The 8,618-nt window shown below is 34.6% G+C and overlaps 1 long non-coding RNA gene across 5 annotated transcripts; it reads right to left on the bottom strand.

The window, feature by feature from the left end:
- Positions 1–3,034: 3,034 nt before the first annotated feature.
- Positions 3,035–7,614, bottom strand: LOC113316519. Of its 5 annotated transcripts, none has more exons than XR_003342999.1 (7): positions 6,963–7,614; positions 6,184–6,261; positions 5,981–6,072; positions 5,783–5,842; positions 4,809–4,884; positions 3,598–4,248; positions 3,035–3,397 (listed from the first exon to the last, which is right to left on the bottom strand). It is a non-coding gene; the product is annotated as an uncharacterized LOC113316519 (long non-coding RNA). The 5 variants fall into 5 exon arrangements; XR_003342997.1 differs by lacking the exon at positions 6,963–7,614 and having other exon boundaries at positions 3,598–3,764; positions 4,055–4,248; positions 6,184–6,944; XR_003343000.1 differs by lacking the exon at positions 6,963–7,614 and adding an exon at positions 6,474–6,944.
- Positions 7,615–8,618: the final 1,004 nt, after the last annotated feature.

Here is an 8,618-nt window from a genome sequence, read left to right as displayed (position 1 = left end):
GTTGCTGTTCATTCGGCTGCAACGTTGAAGGAAAAGTTAAATGATGAAACTGAAACTCTCAAACACCTGCAACGGATAAAAATTCATCGCAATAAAACAAAAATATCTGCTCAGAATGTTTTTTACAACTTTCTAAATTATTTTGATATCTTAGATTATGGTAAAAATAAAATTCTGTAAGAATAAATCTAGACTTACACATGCTTATATGAAGGTACACTTGCAAGGATTTTCATGACATTGCTAGGTTCTTGACAATAAATAAAGCCATAAAATTTCCTGTCACAATAAGGAATGGGTAGAAAATGGAAGGAAATATTAATAACGAAAACAAAATTCCATATAAAATCTTGCTTAGAGAGGAATATAATTAAAAGTCAACGTGTTAAAAGAGCTTGACTGCAGAATTAGGGACACCACATGCACAGTTTGTCCCATTTCCTTTGAAAAGTTCTCTGAAACCTTCAGTGTTAGTTCACTTCAGTGCGATTCACTTTTAGAATATCATAATCATCTTCTTAAAGCTTAAACTAAATCTCGTATTCTTTATAAATTGTGTACCATTGCCCATTGGGCAGGAAAAAAAAAGACTAAACGTAGTTTATAAATTAAAATGAGAAGTAACTCTATCGTACAAACTCTTTTTAGTGTATCCCTCACCCTACTTGGGATTAACTTTGAAATTCAAAAAGATACCAAGTGTTATTGGACTAAGTATCATTACCTCAATACATTGAGCTGCTTAAGGAATAAAATTACTTGCTCATCTTAACCGATACCAATTAAGTATTCGTACTGTTTAAGAAATGAAATTACTTGCTCTACTTACGATTTTACAGGATCCGTTAAGGACGAAGCTAATAAGACGCAACTCAACTTAATTCACCATCTTATTTTTTTCATTACAGGTTAATGATGCAAACAGTTAGCAAGGTTATTGTCACATTTTTTCCGGTCGGGAAAAGTGATCCAAATAGAAAGCAAACAAAAAATGAGTTGGTTAAAATCATACATTGAGCCAATAACAACACCAGATGGAAACACCTTTTTTTCAATTGATTACGCGATATGAAATTCAATTTTTCAACGACATGATGTGATCTCAACAAAGATTAACAACCAAGTTATGCCTTATTTTGCAAGCATGATCAATTCCATCATTCTCTTGAATAGAATATTGTTCCTACCTTCCATCAACCATGCTAGATATTGCAAAAAGAACAACAAAAGTAAAAGCCTAACAAATTCATACCACTAAAAAGCTTAATAGAGAACCATACATGCAGTTAGATGTTGTACTTGTTTTGTAATGCAGGAACATATAAATCAGAGAAATCTCATACTCCATTAAATGACTCTAATACATATTAGAAAATAGGTTCCTTACCAAACTGGAAGATCGAGACATTTATCGAGCTGCACCACCCAACTTTCGTAGAGGGAATCATAACACTGTATTATACAGGATCTCTGAAACACATATAATTCACAGATGTTGTATCAATTAAAACTGGATTATGCCTGTTTAAATTTTATAACTGAATTCAATTAGTATATATACTATATGTCTAACTGTACTTGTGTGCAAGAGAAACAAACATCAAATAGACAAAAACTAACAAAGTTCAGTTTGTTCAAGTGGTATCTTTTCCTTTTCCGCACTCATAACACATCTCTACTAAAAGCCGAATGAATACAGTTTATATACATCAGATCGAGCTAGTAGTTACATGAATGGAGAATGCATAGAACATCGTTGGGAAGAACTTAGACGAACTACCTGATTGGGTACCGGGTACCGTAAAAACCTTGCAGGTTACCCCACCCCACCCTTCATCACATGCACTTCCGGTGGGAACAATAATTGAACTTCAGTTTCTTCTCACAAAGGCTTATGATACCTGTCAAATGGATAAAGGTAATAAGCTAAAATGAGAAGCTTACGGATGCAAACATATAAGAATTGTAGATGATAAACAGGTGCACCGAATAGCTCAATTGAAGTTACTTGCACCATTGGATTTCCACTTCCTACTATTACAAACAAAGAAGCTTATATCCACATCCAGATTCAACTTAAAATTGAAAAAACAAACCAAAATATCTAAGAAGCAGAAATTTCTAACCATCTAATTCCTGGTAGCAAAAAAAAATATGTAACTGAGTTACTTCGGAAGAAATCAAATAGAAGTGGGGCCGATGTTGCAGTTAAAATTACAGTTGCAAATGGTGGAGGAGGAGGAATATCATCTCCTGAAACTTTTCCTAAACCCAATATCTTAAATTGCAACATAATCTTAATAGAACCCATAAACAATAGAAACTCCATAAGCGAAATTCAAAAACCCTAAAACAAAGAATCAAAAGCCCTAGATATCATATACGAAATTCAAAAGCGAGATATACTGCTAAAAATAACAATAATCGAACCATTTGAAACTAATAGATTCAGAAATCAAGCAGAAATTATAAAAATTTGTATTTGGAAGTGATTTCAGAGAGGAGAAGAGGAAAAGGATCGCTGTGAAGTGGAAAAATTCAGAAAGAGGGGGTAATATTTGGCCGGTCCCGGTCGTGGATTAGAATTGCTGGAGTTAAATATAGCCACCACTTTAAAATTAGGCGTGGTGATTAGGTTGAAATCTAGAGGGTGAAACCTATAAGGAAGATCATGATGTCTTGCTGGCCTGATCAAATTTAGTCAGTCGGTCGAGCTTTTTAGGTATTCATGGTAGCCGGGGTCTGTGACCCTGATATTATTTTGAAAATTATCATTAAGGTTAGTTGTTTTTAGTCGGGAGTCTGGGAAATTAAGTTTCATTAAGAAATCTGATTATATCAGGAAGAATGAACAAAGACAAATGGAGATCGTATAAATATTAACATCTGCACATAAACACTCTCAAGTTTAGTCTCTTTTTATGATGTTTCTAGTGTCATGGTCTTAGGCCTCTTGTCTCAAGTTTAGGTCTCTTTTTTTCTCTTTTTGAGATTAACATCCTACACTAGGGCAAAGCTTTAAGAAGGTTAATAACTTTATATCTGGAATATAGAGGGAAACAAAAAGAATCCATAGAATATTTCCATTTCATGAGATTTTCTCATGAATTGTCTAGCGAATCTCCTCTCTATAAAATACAACATATACCCCGTATATAGAATATGATACATAAAATCCGAATCCCTTCATATTTTAATCAACTTCAAGAAGAGAAACCTAACCACTGGCGTTGCTTCCTCAGTGGATGATGCAATTGCATGAAATGTTGTTTGTCCGTCATCAAACCATTGAGCCCGACAAAGAACCAAAGCGACCAGGATGATACCAACCATCTGTAGGCCAACCTGGCATCATTACTTTTAGCTATATCGTTATTCTCCAATTATCGCAAGATACCTGTTTAATAAGATTGTCAACTGCATTACTGATATCTCTCTGTGGCTGTTCACATGAACCAACTACCCAACTCATACGATTCAAAATATTGCTAACCTATCCCACCCTTATTCTTCTTGCTGAGATATTCTATCATAGTTATAACTGCAAGAGGAAGAATAAGAAGGCGCCCAATATTTTGAGAATCTACCATAGCTTACCTTTATTGTGTTTCCTTCTTTTTGAGAACGCTTGGTCGATCCTCGACTACTACAAATGCCCGCATTATCTACCCATGCTCTTGCATTTTAATGCAAACAAATTTGACACATTCGCCAATTGAATAATTTTTGGCTGCCACGAAAACGACTTACAGGAAACATATGCTCTTTGTATTCACGTACACAGAAAAATCAAAAAAGAGGCACTTCTTACATGAACACATAAGTATGCAAGCGGAAAAATCATTAGATTCAAAAGATTCATAAAAATTATGCAGTTAGATCACAATGAAAGGTTTACTCAGATAGATAGCAGGTTCGTTCTACACTGGTTGGAAGCACCAGCGTGTTATCTGGAAAACTATCTATAGTCATATTCTATTGGCATGACTAAGAAGAGAATATCAACAGTAAGAAGACCGGGAGACCATCTTCTGAACCAAGGAGATAAATATACCTTCTCGTCATTAAATTGATATTGATAAACACGTCCAACTGAGCCCTCTCCGGTACCGATATCCAGCTGAAGCGTTTACTGTGGAACTAATTGAGCGGCATTCAGTTTCTGTACATATAACAGGTTTGCTTGAAAATTCATCTTCATCAAATGATTATGGTCACTTTAATGGTTGTCAAATCATCCATCAATCCCTACAAAAGAGATGAATTTCTGTTATACTTCTTGTTGAGGATGAAGGGTATGCAACATCCTTCAATAAAATAAGGGTATGCATAAAAAGGTAACATCAAGATTTTGATTGCTTTATCTAGATTGTTCCTGAGACAATGGGCCAAGCAGGTTGTCTATTTACTATCACGTTTAATCTTAGCATTCAGCACCAAATCAACGAATCAAAAGAGATGTACCTAAAAGGTGAGGGTCGGTCTCGATACCTGAGAAGGAGTGCAACTACATTACGGAATACTCGAAATCTAGTAGCTAATTTAAGTTCATTCTCATTGTCACCACTGGGAACAAAAAAGTGCAGGTCTTGAATAAACTTATAAATGCCGATGTGGTTATCAAACTTTGTTATCTCCCCAGATATGGTTAACATTTATATAGCAGATGGTAAATATTTCGCTTTGACTGCCATTTGAAGTGACATCACAGTTAACATGGGAAAACTGGACATGAAGAAAACTTAACCAACAAAATTATTATTAACATTCAATGCAAATTCTAACATGGGAAAATTAGTGAAAATTACCTCTGTTTGATACTAACGATCAATTTGTGCTTGGACGCAAGATAAACTGGAGGCGAAAATGATGGAACATTGATTACTGTTAAAGGGAAGAATATGAGCAGCATTGAGATAAAACTTTGTTATCCAAATATAATAAAATGACACATGTTTCAACGCTTTTCCATCGTAGTCCAAATACTGGGACATGCATAATTTTTATAAATGGTGGATATATGCACAACAGTAAGATAGAAACACCACTCATATTTTAAATTATATACAAATGGAAATTCTCTTAAGGTACGTAGACATACAATACTTCACATTCCCATCATAAGCTTCTCTTTCTGTTGGATCACTCATAACCTGATAAGCTCCTTGAGGTACCTTTTGCAAAACTTACACCTAATAATTAATCAATCAACAGTTTCTTTCTAGACAATGTAAATCTACTTTCTAGACATTAATGTAGCAGCAAGTTTATTTTCTATTTTTGATGAATGGTTTTCGTTACTGCCCTCTACTAATGACCTGATTCTTTCTTTACTACCCCTGAGAATTTACCCTAGATTAGAATAAAAGAGAGAATAAGGTTAAGGGGTTTCTTCACTGACTTATTTTCTCTTTTAAGCTTACTTTCTCTCGCTGCCAATTCAATGGCAGTAACCTCCCCTTCCGTATGTTTTGAGCGGTTAGTAGGCTCTTGAATTCGAATTCGAGGGTTTCGATTAAGAAGTTCCATTGGAATTATCATCTAGGTTCGTATGAGGTTCAGAGGAGAGAATCCAGAGTGGAGGAAGCTTAACCTGGAAATTTTAATAAGGAAATCTGGTTTAGGATTAAGATTTTAGTTTGGGACTGTGAAGTAATACAACTGATTCTATAACATTACAACTAAAATATGCGGAAAACATCAACATAAAACGATGAAAATCAAGAGAAACAAAGAAAACTCTAGCGATAGAATAATAGGATTTCAATATGTTTATGTTTACCTTTTTCTGGTAATCCTCTTCATCTCCTTTCTTATTCGACTTCGCATCTTAAATCACCCCCTAAATATTCAACAACAAAGAACAAAAGTAATATGAACAATAGGTATTTACCTGTGTTGTCAAGCAAAACAATAACTTTCTACAGTCCTAGAGAATTTTCAACATTGAGTAATGCCAAAAGATAAGTAGTATTATTACCTTAACATATCATAAACAATAACCCCGCCATCTCGTTAAATTTACTGCATAGGCTTGCATCCAACAATGTTTTACTAATTGGCCAACTGTGCCTGCATGTTACAGAATTGAGTAGTATGTTACAAAACTGTCAATAAGATTATGCATAATAATGTGTCGATATTGAGTAGTATGTTACAGAATTGAATTGCAGAGATGATTACCTTTGTCTATTAGACATCAATAACCATCAAAAACCTTCGAAGATGCATAATAATAATGGTATCTTCACTACGACAAACCTATAAAACACATGATTTTTGAATGTATAAGTAATTCTGAAATCGAAATTCAATTGAAATTTATAGGGAAAAAAATAGAGAAATATTTGAAACTGGAATATGTTTTCTCGATTGATTTCTTCATCTGGTTGAAAATTGAGCTCAACCCAACTCTTATCATCATCCAAGAACTCTCAAACCCCCATCTTCAATTAACCCATTCTCATTCTTACCGATTCAGACACAGCCTCAGCTGCTCTTCCCAAAACCAAACCCTAGATTCTGAAAATTTTCAATTATTTTGACTTAATCATCAATCTCAGTTCTCAATAACCCTTATCTCGACAAACCCATATCAATTTTCGCTCCGATTCCCTCTTCAGTTTCATCTGAAATTTCAATGAAGAAGTAAACAGATTTCTCAACACTATTACGATCAGATACATCAGATTCTGGATTCGACAATCCCCATTAGAACCAGCTATAGATTAATCCTCCTTGAAACAACTACTTCTTTACGGAGTTTGAGATCGACGAAAGGTTAAAGAGAAAAGAGGAGAAAAAGATTAGGGTTAGGTTTCTCAATAAGGATTAAAAGAACAAAGCCTAGAATTAATCTATCTTCTTCTCATATATATTCTTCAGAGAGACGAACATATACACCTTCGGCAGGAATTGTTGTTTCGTGAATTTGGGAATTTGAAAAAAAAAACACAACCTACCGTTCGTAGCCGTCCAAGTCAAACCCAATCAGGACGATAAGGACCGCCGGATTACCCTTTTCGGTAATCCTGTCCACTCATTGACTCTTTGATCAAGGAGACAAAGACCACCTTTTTTTATTACATCGATGTAATGTAATCAAGCAGACTCGTGAGAGAACAAAAAATTAAAGATGGGATCATTAGTTAAAGAAAGTGACGATGTAATCACTCCGTACAGTTTTTCAATTGTTGAAGAAGGAATTTATAGATGTGGGTTTCCTCCTGGTTTTCCAAAACCTTGTTATTTCTCATTCATTGAATCATTAAACCTTCGATCCATCATATGCTTGTGTCTTGAACTATATGCTCAAGAGAATATAAAATTTCTACAAGTGCACAATATTAAGCTTTTTCAATTTGGTATTCAAGGAGATACCGTAGATCCTTTGGCGCCTCCAGAAGATGCGATTATGAAAAGTATTAGAAAAAAAAAGAAAGAAAGATATTATCAATGAAGCTGTAAAAGTACTGCTAGATGAAAGAAATCATCCAATTTTGATTCATTGCAGACATGGAAATCATAGGACGGTTATTGTTGTTGGTTGTTATAGAAAGTTGAAGCATAATTGGTGTTTGCCATGTGTCCTCGAAGAATATCAGAGATTGTCAGGCGAGATAGCTAGACGAGGCGATATGAAATTCATCAAAAACTACGAGCACGAGACACTTACCTCTTAAACAAGAGTTTTTTTTTTCTTTTTTGTTTTTTTTGGTACGAAAGGGATTATTTTGAGTCGTTAAAATTCGTACATAACTTTGGTTGGTAACCTAACAATAAGTGGCCCCCAATACCCTTTGGTCATTAAGATTTTTTTTTTTTTTTTAGGCAAGCCTCGTATATATTGATAATGATAATCTGACGTAAAATCGGGGTTGATTGCAGGACTGGCCAGCCGATTTCCATGAATTCCAACCAACCAAAAAATACCAATACAATCACAATACCTAGCCCCAAAGTTACAGGAAAACCATGTTCCCAATCAGAATTTTAACCATTTCAGACAATTAATTACATGAATTCCAACCAAGAAACAAATACCAATACAATCACAATACCTAGCAACTCAGACAATTTACTAAGTAACATAACAAGTTTAAATGACCTAGTTTGGATTCTACGTAACCAATCCAAATCAAAAACTGGTTTTGGTTTCACAAAAGTCTTCACTTGTTTTTTGTTAACATTTCGCTGAGGTTTAAGGTTTAGAATTTATGATATTGAAATCCATGGGCCTAACTAATTATGAAAAGTGAAAACTACAGTGAGACCCATTCTCACACATTTTTGTACTGAGAAACCCACGGATAGAAAACTGAAGGCGCGCACCCATTTATTGGGGAAAAATTATTCTCAAACCCATAATTATAAAATTTTGTTTTCTCTTTTCTTTCTTCTCTCTTCGTTCTTCTTCTTCTTCTTCTGTTCTTCCTCCGCCGAATTCAGTTCATAGAATTGAGTTAAATCTTGTGAGTTGTTCTTAGGAAGCTTGTTAAATTGATTAGTTGGCGACGAAGGTGATGGTGTAGTGTTTGTTTGAGTTCTAGGAGAAGAAGAAGATGATGTTGATGTTTGTGATGAATCTCTCAAGGTTTGATTTCATGAACTTATTATCT

Source organism: Papaver somniferum, chromosome 1, assembly GCF_003573695.1.
Source record: "Papaver somniferum cultivar HN1 chromosome 1, ASM357369v1, whole genome shotgun sequence".
Taxonomy (NCBI): domain Eukaryota; kingdom Viridiplantae; phylum Streptophyta; class Magnoliopsida; order Ranunculales; family Papaveraceae; genus Papaver; species Papaver somniferum.
The sequence above is the reverse complement of the archived record's forward strand: the minus strand, read 5'-3'. Positions and strand labels throughout refer to the sequence as shown.